Source organism: Symphalangus syndactylus, chromosome 16, assembly GCF_028878055.3.
Source record: "Symphalangus syndactylus isolate Jambi chromosome 16, NHGRI_mSymSyn1-v2.1_pri, whole genome shotgun sequence".
NCBI classification, from domain to species: domain Eukaryota; kingdom Metazoa; phylum Chordata; class Mammalia; order Primates; family Hylobatidae; genus Symphalangus; species Symphalangus syndactylus.
The window spans coordinates 10,964,492-10,978,014 of NC_072438.2; the positions used below are offsets into that span (position 1 = coordinate 10,964,492).

Genomic DNA, 13,523 nt, shown 5'->3' on the forward strand with positions numbered 1-13,523 from the left:
GAAGGGGGGCACGTGAAGACCACACCTCTTCTCTCCTCCACTTCTGTAAGAAGCCCACTCCCAGGATGCCTGCTCAGCTTTCAGGGTCCTCTCTCACCCCAACTTTAGAAAATGCTCAAGGCGCCTCAAGCAAGGTCTTCCTTGGTCCAGAGACCACGTCCTTCTGGCCTGGCTCATGGCGCACTCTGCACTCCACCCTGGTCTGCATCTCCATCTGTTCCTGGACTCCGTGTCCCACGCTTGCTGCTGTTGCCACCTGTTCCTGGACTCCCACGCTTGCTGCTGGACTCCATGTCCCACGCTTGCTGCTGTTGCCGCTGTTCTAGGATCTGTCCTCCACTCCTCCAACCCTTCCAATGACGTGTGTATGCTTCACCCCCACGGGCTCCCTCCTCTTCAAATGCCCATGTCGGGACCTGTCTTCACGCTTATCTCTAAGCCTACATATACAGGGCTGCTTTTCATGGGGGGTTTTAAATTACTTTTTCTGGTCCCTGCACTCTGTATCTCAGCTCCCTTGGTCTTCTCTGCTCTTCCTGGCTTCTGCTTTCAGGCTGGAGGTTTCCTCTGATGTTGCTCATTCTGGCTCTCCATTCACACACAGAGGGAAGAGCTGTGAATACGCTGCCTCACTGCAGAGGGAGGCAGTGGCCATGTCCTCCCTTCAGATGGCAAGAGAACTCACCCTGAGACCAGCCTGGCCAACATGGTGAAACCCCATCTCTACTAAAAATACAAAAATTAGCTGAGCGTGGTAGCAAGCGCCTATAATCCCAGCTACTCAGGAGACTGAGGCAGGAGGATTGCTTGAATCCGGGAGGCGGAGGTCGCAGTGAGCTGAGATTGCACCACTGCACCCCAGCCTGGGTGACAGAGTGAGACTCCATCTCAAAAAATAAATAAATAAAGTTTATACAGAGAGGCAAAAGACCCAGAATAGCCCACATGATATTAAAGGAGAAGAACAAAGTTGGAGGACTGACACTATCCAACTCTAAGACTTATGATAAAATTGCTGTAATCAAGACAGTGTGTGGCCAGGCACAGTGGCTCACATCTGTAATCCCTGTATTTTGGAAGGCTGAGGGAAGAGGATCGCTTGGGCCCAGGAGTTCAAGACCAGCCTGGGCAACACAGCGAGACTCCATCTCTACATAAAATTTTAAAATTACCTGCGTGCCTATAATCCTAGCTACTTAGAAGGCAGAGGTGGGAGGACTGCTTCAGCCCGAGAGGTGGAGGATGCAGTGATCCATGATTGCACTGCTGCACTCTGACCTGGGTGACACAGCAAGACCCTGTCTCAAAAAAAAAAAAAAAAAAGTGTGGGACGGGCAAAAGAATAGGCAATTGGCTCAATGGAACAGGCAGAATAGAGAGCCCAGATATAGAACCACATAGTCACTGATCTTTAACAAAGGAGCAATGCCAATACAACCGAGAACAGACAGTCTTTTCAACAAGTGCTGCTGAAAAACTAGAATTCACAAGAAAAAAAAGACATGAGGCCAGGTACGGTGGCCCACGCCTGTAATCCCAGCACTTTGGAAGCCTGAGGCGGGTGGATCACTTGAGGTCAGGAGTTCAAGACCAGCCTGGCCAACATAGTGAAACCCCACCTCTACTAAAAATATAAAAATTAGCCAGGCATGGTGGTGCACACCTGTAATCCCAGCAACTCGGGAGGCTGAGGCAGAAGAATCACTTGAACCCAGGAGGCAAAGGTTGCAGTGAGCTGAGATCATGCCACTGCACTACAGCCTGGGCGACAGAGCAAGACTCCATCTAAAAAAAAAGAAAAAAGACATGGAGTGTATGGACACTCTTCATGAAAACTAACTCAAAGTGAATCACAGACCTAAAGTAAATGGCAAAACTATAAAAATCCTAGTAGATAGATAACACGGGAGAAAAATACAGATGACTTTGGGTTTGGCGATGACTTTTGAGATACAACACTGAAGGCACGATCCATGAAAGAAAGAATTGTTAAGTTGAACTTCATTAAAATTAAAAATATCTGCTCTGCAAAAGACACTAACAAGAGAATAAAAAACAGGTTCCAGACTGAAAGAAAATATTTGCAAAAGACTTATTTGACAAAGAACCATTATCCAAAATATAAAAAGATATTTTAAAACTCAACAATGAGAAAACAACCCCAGCCTGGCCAACATGGTGAAACCCCGTCTCTACCAAAAAACTACAAAAATTAGCCCGGTGTGCTGGCACACACCTGTAATCCCAGCTACTCGGGAGGTCGAAGTAGAAGAATCACTTGAACCCAGGAGCTGAGGTTGCAGTGAGCCGAGATCACGCCACTGCACTCCAGACTGGGTGACAGAGTGAGTAAGACCATGTCTCCAAAAAAAAAAAAGGCCAGGTGCAGTGGTTCATGCCTGTAATCCCACTTTGGGAGGCCGAGGCGGGTGGATCAACTGAGGTCAGGAGTTTGAGACCAGCCTGGCCAATGTGGTGAAACTCCATCTCTACTAAAACTACAAAAATTAGTCAGGTATGGTGGCAGGCGCCTGTAATCCAAGCTACTCAGGAGGCTGAGGCAGGAGAATCCCTTGAACCCAGGAGGCGAAGTTTGCAGTGAGCCGAGATAGCACCACTGCACTCCAGCCTAGGCAACAAGAGAGAAACTCCATCTCAAAAAAAAAAAAAAAAGAACCCAACCCAACTAAAAACATGGGGCAAAGACTTTGGCAGACACCTCACCAACTGGGGCCGGGTGTAGTGCTCACGCCTGTAATCCCAGCACTTTGGGAGACCAAGGCGGGTGGATCACCTGAGATCAGGAGTTCAAGACCAGCCTGGCCAACATAGTGAAACCCCATCTCTACTAAAAATACAAAAATTAGCCGGGCATGATGGCAGGCGCCTGTAAGTGCAGCTACTCAGGAGGATGAGGCAGCAGTTGCAGTGAGCCAATATTGCACTACTGCACTCCAGCCTGGGCGACAGGGCGAGCTCCATCTCAAAAAAAAAAAAAAAAAAAAAGTCCGGGTGCGGTGGCTCACACCTGTAATCCCAGCACTCTGGGAGGCCGAGACAGGCAGATCACCTGAGGTCAGGAGTTCAAGACCAGCCTGGCCAACATGGAGAAACCCCATCTCTACTAAAAATACAAAATTAGCCAGGTGTGGTGGCACATGCCTGTAATCCCAGCTACTCGGGAGGCTGAGGCAGGAGAATCACCTGAACCCAGGAGGCGGAGGTTTCGGTGAGCCGAGATCGCACCATTGCACTCCAGCCTGGGCAATGAGAGTGAAACTCCGTCTCAAAAAAAAAAAAAAAAACCACTACACACAAGGTACCACTACACACCAATTAGAATGTCCACAATCCAGAACACTGCCAACACCCAAGTGCTGAGGAGGATATGGAGCAACTGTGTACGTGATCCAGCAATCTTGCTCCTTGGTATTTACCCAAAGGAACTAAAAACTTATGTCTACACAAAACCTGCACACAGATGCCCATAGCAGCTGTATCCCTAAGTGCCAAAACTTGGAAACAACCAAGATTTCCTGTAGGTGAGTAGATAAAGTGTGGTACATCCAGACAGTATAATATTGTTTGGCACTAAAAAGACATGAGCGGCCGGGCGCGGTGGCTCACGCTTGTAATCCCAGCACTTTGGGAGGCCGAGGCGGGCGGATCACGAGGTCAGGAGATCGAGACCACGGTGAAACCCCGTCTCTACTAAAAATACAAAAAATTAGCCGGGCGTGGTGGCGGGCGCCTGTAGTCCCAGCTACTCGGAGAGGCTGAGGCAGGAGAATGGCGTGAACCCGGGAGGCGGAGCTTGCAGTGAGCCGAGATTGCGCCACTGCACTCCAGCCTGGGCGACAGAGCAAGACTCCGTCTCAAAAAAAAAAAAAAAAAAAAAAAAAAAAAAAAAGACATGAGCTATCAAACCACCAAAAAATATAGAAGATATTTAAATGCATATCACTAAGTGAAAGAAACAAGTCTGAAATGGCTATGTATTGGATGATTCCAACCATATGGCATTCTGGGAAAGGTTAACTGTGCAGACTATTAAAAAACAAACAAACAGTGGCTGCCACGGGCCAGGGGTAGAGAGAGGTGAGGCAGGGCACAGATTTTTAAGGCAGTGAAACTATTCTGCATGATACTATAATGGTTGACAAAGGTCATTACACATTTGTCTAAATCCATAGACTACAACACCAAGAGTGAACCCTGATGTCAACTATGGACTTTGGATAATAAGCATGTGTCCATGTAGGTTCATCAACTGTAGCAAATGTACCACTCCGGTGCGGGATGCTAGTCATACAGGAGGCCCTGCATGTGTGGGGGCAGAAGGTATAGTGTCTAGCAACTTAATTTTTTTTTTTGAGAGGAAGTTTCACTGTTGCTGCCCAGGCTGAAGTGCAACGGCGCGATCTCAGCTCACTGCAACCTCAGCCTCCCAGGTTCAAGTGATTCTCCCACCTCAGCCTCCCAAGCAGCTGGGATTGCAGGCGCCCACCACCACGTCCAGCTATTTTTTGTATTTTTTAGTAGAGACGGGGTTTTGCCATGTTGGCCAAGCTGCTCTTGAATTCCTGACCTCAGGTGACCTGCCCGCCTCAGCCTCCCAAAGTGCTGGGATTACAGGTGTGAACCGCCACGCCCGGCTGAACTCGCTATTTTTAAGTGCACTAAAACCACATTTGAAGTGTTCCTTTTGCAACCCAACAAAGGAGAAGAAACTCAAATCTTTTTTTGTTTTTTCTTTTGAGATGAAGCCTCACTCTGTTGCCTAGGCTCACTGCAGCCTCCACCTCCCTGGCTGAAGCAATCCTCCCGCCTCAGCCTCCCAAGTAGCCAGGACTACAGGTGCACACCACCTGTTTCCATTTCCGTTAAAAAATCCGGCTAATTTTTTTATTTTTTGTAGAAATGGGGGTCTCACTATGTTGCCCAGGCTGGTCTCCAACTCCTGGGCTTAAGTGATCCTCCTGCCTCAGCCTTCCAAAATGCTGGGGTTACAGGTGTGAGCCACCAAGCCTGGCCAAGAAATTCAAATCGTAAAATGAAGATTATCATTGTAACCACTCCACTGGTGAGAACAGGCTGCAGCATATCACCACATGGAAAAAGATAAACTGCGCCAAGTAATTTCATTGTGAGATAAAGAACACAAGGTGAGCTCTGGACAGCTGCACAAAGCCCCGGGTTCAGACACCAGTTGGGCCCGCTCACTAGCCAGGCCAAGTAACTTCACCTGGACAAGTAACTGCACCTCTCCGGGCCTGGGTTCCTTGGAAATGGAAAATGAGAAGAAACCACCCACTTCATGAGGCTTCAAGGAATCAAATTAAACTAAATAACACGTGACAGTTCCTGAGTCCCTGACACACATTTTCAAATTATGACCACTTATAACAAATGCTTAAGAGATTGTGAAATTCAATTTTTCTTTAATATCATTGTAGAAAATGCCAAAAGGGTTTATATAAAAATTTTTAATTTCCTTTTTTTTTTTGAGACGGAGTCTCGCTCTGTCATCAGGGTGGAGTGCAGTGGCGCCATCTTGGCTCACTGCAACCTCCACCTCCTGGGTTCAAATGATTCTCCTGCCTCAGCCTCCCGAGTAGCTGGGATTACAGGTGCGCACCACCACACCCAGCTAATTTTTCTGTTTTTAGTAGAGACGGGGTTTCACCATGTTGGCCAGGATGGTCTCGATCTCCTGACCTCGTGATCTGCCCGCCTCGGCCTCCCAAAGTGCTGGGATTACAGGTGTGAGTCACCGTGCCCAGCCTTAATTTCCTTTTTTAAAAAAACATTTTCCCTGTTCCCAATGCACCAGTGAAAAATACCTAAGTGTTTTCTTCGTTCTTTTATCTACCAGCTAAAAATGTGTACTCTCTCAGATTAGAGCCTCTTCCTATTTCTGTTTCCTGTGCACATCATTGCATGTGAGCAACTACCTCTATAACTAGAAAGACCTCAAATGCACGCACTAAAAAAAAAAAAAAGAAAAAATTACTTTGGCATTTTCTCTTACATACTTCAAGTAGTAACAAAAACGTTCTGTGGTCCCCACGTCCAACCTAAGTCAAGAAACATAAGGACGCATCCAAAGGGGCGGAACCATTACCAAGGCCTCAGTGAGTATGACCCTCAAAGTCGCAACACAGAACACAACAGAGGGACAAAGCTGCAGAATCAAAAGCTCTAAGTTCCCGGGACAGCACGGGGAATCAACTATCAAGCCACAGAAGGGGATCAGGACTGCCAGTACCCAGCGCACAAGGAGGACTCAAGGAGGCGGGACAATGGTGCCGGACGAGGGAAAACTACAATTGTCTGAAAGAACTACCACCTAGTTTTCCTGCGCTAACTAACCCAATTTAAAGAAAAGTCACTGTTTCTAAACAATGTCAATTTCCATTTTGGGGTAATATTCAAGAGCTTCAAATAAATCAAAACCGTTTCCCAGCCTTCTACCTTCAGGGTGCAAGGGTGCACTTCCCTTCTAGCACCCACTCTGATGAGGGACAAGCTCAGGCGACAGGAGGGTGTTTAAAGCAGCATCAATTATGTTCAGGTTACATTTCTTAAGTATTGTGAAACGGAAGCACATTCTTTTCCTTTTTTTGTTTCGTTTTAAGACTAGTCAAGTGCAGTAGTGAAAAGGGGGAAAGAGTGGAACAAGGAGTTCGATCTGTAACGGACTGAACAAGCAGCAGAGACAACTCACTCCCTTGGCACCAGCCACAAGTACATTCTTGAAGCCAAACTCATCCATCCGTACTGGGAGACAGATGATCATAGAAACAAGTGAGTCTGGTTTGAGTTTAAAACGAAAAGTGCTTTAGAGTTATGGAAGCTTAGCTTCAAAGAAGAGGCACCGAGGATGCCGTGCGAAAACTCACGAGGCCACTTAGCACAGGCTGCGTGGGAAACAGGGGCTCCGCGACTGCGCTCAGATTAAGGGAAAAAGACACCCCTCTAGAGTCGCGCAACAGCGGGCGGGCACCAGCGCCTTCTCCACACAGGAGAATCTCGGCGATTTAAACTCTCCAGGCTACGCAGAAAAAGCGGCTTCGGAATCCGCCGCAAGTCCCCTCCTCGGGTCGCCGGGGAAGTCTGGCCTCCCGCGTCTGGGTCCCCTTCGGGACGCCCCAAGGCCCCGTTTACCACGGCGACTTCCCGCCTCTCGCGCCACCGAACCACGCTGCGGGGCCACCAGGGCGGGCCTCGCCTCGTGCGGGAAAGTCGCCTCGACGGGCGGCGCAGACGGCGGGGGCTCGGAGCGCAGGGCCCCGCGCCCACGACCCCCCGCGCCCTCCACGTGCCGCGGGCAAAGCTCGGAGACGGTGCGCCGAGACATGGGCGGCGTGGACAAGAGTTGGGGAGGCGGCGGCGCGCTCCGCCCGGTCTCGGTACCTGAGCGCTGCCGCTGGGCTGAGGAGCCAGAAGACTGCCGGCCGCCCACGCTCCGCTAGCTCAGAGCGACGCGCCTCAGCCACGGCGGAACAAAACCGCGGCCGCCGCCCCGCCCCCTCCGGCCGCCCTCATTGGCCGCCCGCGCCCCGCCGCCGCCGCGAGCCCGTCAGCAGCCGCCTTCTCCACGCCGGCCCTCAGCCGCGCCGCGCCGACGGAGGGGGCGGAGCCTCCAGGCGCCCAGGCTCGCACCTCCCGCCGAGTCCGGAGCGCGCCCTGTGCGAGGGCCTGGCCCCGCCCCCGGGTCGACGCCCCGCCCCCTTCGCACGTGCGTGCCCGGCACTCGGCGGCGTCCTCTAGGCCTAGAAGGCAAGACCCGTGGCGGCGGCGACCTGAGGCGGCGGGGCAGGACGCGCAGCGGGGAGGGCCCGGCCGGCGCTAGCCGTGGCTCAGGCGGTGACCCAGCCCGGGGCGCGCGGTCTCGGGGCCCGAGGCTCGCCGCCGCCGCCTTCCCGCCTGCCGTCTGCCTGCTGTGTAGCCGTGGGCAGGTCGCTCGCCCTCTCGGGTGGCACTTCTGCACCTGCACGGTGTGAATTAGGCCCTCGCTCGTGGGCGCTCAGGACGGACCGTGCTGCAGGGCTCTTTCTGGCAATAGGCGGGGTTGGGGCCTGGTTCCGTCCGAGAACAGCAGGCCCAGGGAGACCGGACTCTTGGGGGGGTCCCTAGGGATGAGCACCCTGCAGAGGAGAGGGTGGCGGGCAGCGGAAGGAGGCCGTGCCTCGCTCTCGGGGTCTCCAGCAAACTCCCAGGAAGGGGGTCCCTGCCTCCCTCTCCAGCCTCCCGCTCTGTCGCCTAGGTTGGAGTACAGTGGTGCGATCTCGGCTCACTGCAAGCTCCGCCTCCCGGGTTCACGCCATTCTCCTGCCTCAGCCTCTGGAGTAGCTGGGACGACAGGCGCCCGCCACCACGCCCAGCTAATTTTTTGTACTTTGTTTTTTAGTAGAGACGGGGTTTCACCGTGTTAACCAGGATGGTCTCTATCTCCTGACCTTGTGATCCACCCACCTCAGCCGTCTAAAGTGCTGGGATTATAGGCGTGAGCCATCGCGCCCGGCCAGATTTGTCTATTTTTCATTTGACTTCTATCAGCCTTTTACCTCATGTGTTATTAACCTGTTATCAAGTGTGTACTCATTTTGGATTGCTAATCTTTCTGCAGAAATGACCCCTTTATCACTAGGAAATGTTTTGCTTTCTGCCGACTAACATTTCTTGTTCTGAAGCCTACTTTGTCTAATATTAATATACCATATACCCACTCAAGCTTTCTTTTGATTATGTTAATGCAGTATATATTTTTCCAGCCTTTTACTGTGAACCTATATATGTCTTTATATTGAAAATGGGTTTCATGTAGACAGCATGGGTCTTACTTTTTTATCCAGTCTGACAATCTCTGACTCTTATTATTTAGACCATCTATATTTAATGTGATTATCAGTATAGTTGATTATTTGCCTCCTTGCTATTTTCTATTTTTCTATGTATCCTCTCTGTTCTTTTTCCCTTGTTTACTTGTTTCCACTGTTCTGGATTAATTGTTTTGTTTTGGTTTTTTTGAGACATGGTCTCTCTCTGACACCCAGGCTGAAGTGCAGTGGTGCAATCTCAGCTCACTGCAACTTCTGCCTCCCAGGTTCAAATGATTCTTGTGCCTCAGCCTCCTGAGTAGCTGGGATTACAGGTGTGTGCCACCACAGCTGGCTTTTTTTTTATTTTTTTTTAATTTTTACTAGAGACAAGGTTTTGCCATGTTTGCTAGGCTGGTCTGGAACTCCTGGCCTCAAGCAATCAGCCCACCTCAGCCTCCCGAAGTGCTGGGATCACAGGCGTGAGCCACCGCACCAGGCCTAATGTTATTTTTTATTATTATGAAAAATTTAAGGTCGGGCACGCTGGCTCATGCCTGTGATCCCAGCATTTTGGGAGGCCAGGGCAGGCAGATCAGGAGGTCGGGAGATCGAGACCATCCTGGCTAACACAGTGAAACCCTGTCTCTACTAAAAATACAAAAAAAAATTAGCTGGGCATGGTGGTGGGAGCCTGTAGTCCCAGCTACTCGGGAGGCTGAGGCAGGAGAATGGCGTGAACCCGGGAGGCGGAGCTTGCAGTGAGCCGAGGGCGACTGCACTCCAGCCTGGGCGACAGAGCAAGACTCCATCTCAAAAAAAAAAAAAAAAAAAAAAAAAAAAAAAAAAAAATGCCGGGCACGGTGGCTCACGCCTGTAATCCCAGCACTTTGGGAGGCCGAGGTGGGCGGATCATGAAGTCAGGAGATTGAGACCATCCTGGCTAACATGGTGAAACCCGTCTCTACTAAAAATACAAAAAATTACCCGGGCGTGGTGGCGGGCGCCTGTGGTCCCAGCTACTCCTGAGACTGAGGCAGGAGAATGATGTGAACCCGGGAGGCGGAGCTTGCAGTGAGCCAAGAACGCACCACTGCACTCTAGCCTGGGCGACAGAGTGAGACTCCGTCTCAAAAAAAAAAAAAGTATTGGAGATAGTGATAATGGTTATACAACAATGTGAGTGTACATAATGCCACTGAACTGTACACTTTAAAATTATAAGATAGGGACCGGGCGCTGTGGCTCATGCCTGTAGTCCCAGCACTTTGGGAGGCTGAGGCAGGCAGATCATGAGGTCAGGAGATCAAGACCATCCTGGCTAACGTCCCGGTTTCTTTTAGTGGGAACCCCGTCTCTACTAAAAAAAATATAGAAAATTAGCCGGGCGTGGTGGTGGTCGCCTGTAGTCCCAGCTACTTGGGAGGCTAAGGCAGGAGAATGGCGTGAACCCGGAAGGCGGAGCTTGCAGTGAGCAGAGATTGCGCCACTGCACTCCAGCCTGGGAGACAGAGCAAGACTCCATCTCAAAAAAAAAAAAAAATTATAAGATAGCCGGGTGCAGTGGCACATGCCTGTAGTCAGTGAGACCCTGTCTCAAAAAAAAAAAAAAAAAAATTTATTCTCATAAAGATACAAGTCCTCTGTTGGATATGTGGTTTACACCAGTGGTCCACAACCTTTTTGGCACCAGAGACCGGTTTTACGAGGGACAGTTTTTCCACGGACAGAGTGGGGATGGATTCAGGATAAAACTGTTCCACCTCAGATCATCAAACATTAGTTTGATTCTCGTAAGGACCAGATGCCTCACATGTGCAGTTCACAGTAGGGCTCACGCTCCTGTGAGAATCTAATGCTGCTGCTGATCTGACAGGAGGCAGAGCTCAGGCGGTAATGCTCTCTCACCTGCTGCTGGGTGGCCCGGTTCCTAACAGGCCACAGACTGGTACCAGTCCCCAGCCCAGGGGTTGGGTACCTGTGGCTTACACATATTCTGCCCTAATCTGTAATTTGTCTTTTCATTCTTTTTTTTTTTTTTTTTTTTTTTTGAGACGGAGGCTTGCTCTGTCACCCAGGCTGGAGTGCAGTGGCGCAATCTCGGCTCACTGCAAGCTCCACCTCCTGGGTTCACGCCATTCTGCTGCCTCAGCCTCCCCAGCAGCTGGGACTACAGGCGCCCGCCACCACGCCCGGCTAATTTTTTTTGTATTTTTAGTAGAGACGAGGTTTCACCATGGTCTCGATCTCCTGACCTCGTGATCCGCCCGCCTCGGCCTCCCAAAGTGCTGGGATTACAAGCGTGAGCCACCGCGCCCGGCCAACGCCCGGCTAATTTTTTTGTATTTTTAGTAGAGACGGAGTTTCACTGTGTTAGCCAGGATGGTCTCGATCTCCTGACCTCATGATCCACCTGCCTCGGCCTCCCAAAGTGCTGGGATTACAGGTGTGAGTCACCACGTCCGGACCTTTTCATTCTTTTAACGGTATTTGGCAGAACAAAAGTTTTTATTTTTTATTTTTTATTTTTTTTTTGAGACAGGGTCTCTGTCACCCAGAATGGGTTGCACTGGTGTGATCATAGTTCACTGCAGCCTCAAACTCCTGAGTTCAAGGGATCCTCCCACCTCAGCCTCCGCAGTAGCTGGGACTACGGGTCTGTGCCAACATGCCCAGCTAATTTTTATTTATTTATTTATTTATTTATTTTTGAGACAGACTTTTCTCTTGTTGCCCAGGCTGGAGTAGAATGGCGCGATCTTGGCTCACCGCAACCTCCGCCTCCCAGGTTCAAGCGATTCTCCTGCCTCAGCCTCCCAAGTAGCTAGGATTACAAGCATGCACCACCACACCCAGCTAATTTTGCATACAGATGGGGTTTCTCCATGTTGGTCAGGCTGGTATCAAACTCCTGACCTCAGGTGATCCGCCCGCCTCAGCCTCCCAAAGTCCTAGGATTACAGGCACAAGCCACCATGCCCAACCAGGCTAATTTTATTTTTATTTTTTTAGATGGCATTTTGGTCTTGTTGTCCAGGCTGGAGTGCAATGGCACGATCTTGGCTCACTGCAACCTCCACCTCCCGGGTTCAAGCAATTCCCCTGCCTCAGCCTCCCCAGTAGCTGGGATTACGAGCATGCACTATCACGCCCAGCTAATTTTGTATTTTCAGTAGAGCCGGGGTTTCTCCACGTTGGTCAGACTGGTCTCAAACTCCCAACCTCAGGTGATCTGCCCACCCTGGCCTCCCAAAGTGCTGGGATTATAGGCGTGAGCCACCGCACCTGGCCCAGCTAATTTTTAAAATTTTTTTTGTAGAGATGGGGTCTTGCCATGTTGCCAGGGCTGATCTCAAACTCATGGCCTCAAGCCGTCCTCCTACCTCAGCCTCCCAAAGTGCTGGGATTACAGGCATGAGCCACCATGCCTAGTCACAAGTTTTTAATTTTGATGAAGTTGAATTTGTCCATTTTTCCTATTATGGATTGTGATTTTGGTGTCCAGTCGATAAACTCTGCCTAGCCCTAGATCCCAACAATTTTCTGCAAGTTTTATACTTTACACTTCATATTTAAGCCTGTGATCCATTTTGAGTTAATTTTTCTGTAAGGTGTGAGACTTAGGTTGAGGCTTGCATTTTTGCTCTTGGATTTTGCTCCAGCCACTCTAGCACATTTGTTGAAAATACCATCCTTCTCCACTGAATTTTTCTTTTTCTTTTTTTTTTTTTTTTTTTTGAGACAGAGTCAAGCTCGTCGCCCAGGCTGGAGTGCACTGGCGCGACCTCAGCTCACTGCAAGCTCCGCCTCCTGGGTTCACGCCATTCTCCTGCCTCAGCCTCCCGGGTAGCTGGGACTACAGGCACCCGCCACCATGCCCAGCTAATTTGTTGTATTTTTAGTAGAGACGGGGTTTCACTGTTAGCCAGGATGGTCTCGATCTCCTGACCCCGTGATCTGCCTGCGTCGGCCTCCCAAAGTGCTGGGATTACAGGCGTGAGCCACCATGCCCGGCCTCTCCACTGAATTTCTTTTGCACCTTTGCAAAAGTCAGTTTGCCAGACTTTTGTGGGTCTATTTCTGGGTTCTGTGTCCTCCTCCATTGATCTGTCTATCCCTCCACCAACACCACAGTCCTGATGTTATATAACCCTTGAAAAAGATAAGCTCATTCTATTCACCTTGTTCTTTTTCAAAACTGTTTCCACTATTCTAGTTCCTTTACATTCACATAAATTTTAGAATCATCATCTACAAAAAATATTGCTGAGATTTTGATAGGAATTCCATTATAACTACATACATCCATTTAGGAAGAATTGACTTTTTTTTTTTTTTTTTTTTTTTTTAGACGGAGTCTCGCTTTGTCACCCATACTTGAGTGTACTGGTGCAATCTCGGCTCACTGCAACCTTCGCCTCTCAGGTTCAAGTGATTCTCCTGCCTCAGCTTCCTGAGTAGCTGGGACTATAGGCGCACACCACCATGCTCAGCTAATTTTTTGTATTTTTACTAGAGACAGGGTTTCATCATCTTGGCCAGGCTGGTCTCGAACTCCTGACCTCAGGTGATCCACCTGCCTTGGCCACCCAAAGTGCTGGGATTAGTGTGAGCCGCTGCACCTAGCAAAAGTTGACTTTTTTTTTTTTTGAGATGGAGTTTTACTCTTGTTGCTCAGGCTGGAGTGCAATGGCGCAATCT

The 13,523-nt window shown here is 49.8% G+C and overlaps 1 protein-coding gene across 5 annotated transcripts in view; it reads right to left on the bottom strand.

The window, feature by feature from the left end:
• Positions 1–8,061, bottom strand: part of FAM53A (family with sequence similarity 53 member A) — a 45,791-nt gene extending 37,730 nt beyond the window's left edge. Inside the window, exon 1 of one of the 5 annotated variants that reach the window (XM_063619711.1) lies at positions 8,041–8,061. The gene's annotated coding sequence lies outside the window, so the exon portion shown is untranslated. Of the gene's footprint in view, positions 1–6,727; positions 7,214–7,416; positions 7,552–8,040 lie in introns of those variants that run through there. The other 4 variants (XM_055245481.1, XM_063619708.1, XM_063619710.1 and 1 more) reach the window with 4 other exon arrangements.
• Positions 8,062–13,523: the final 5,462 nt, after the last annotated feature.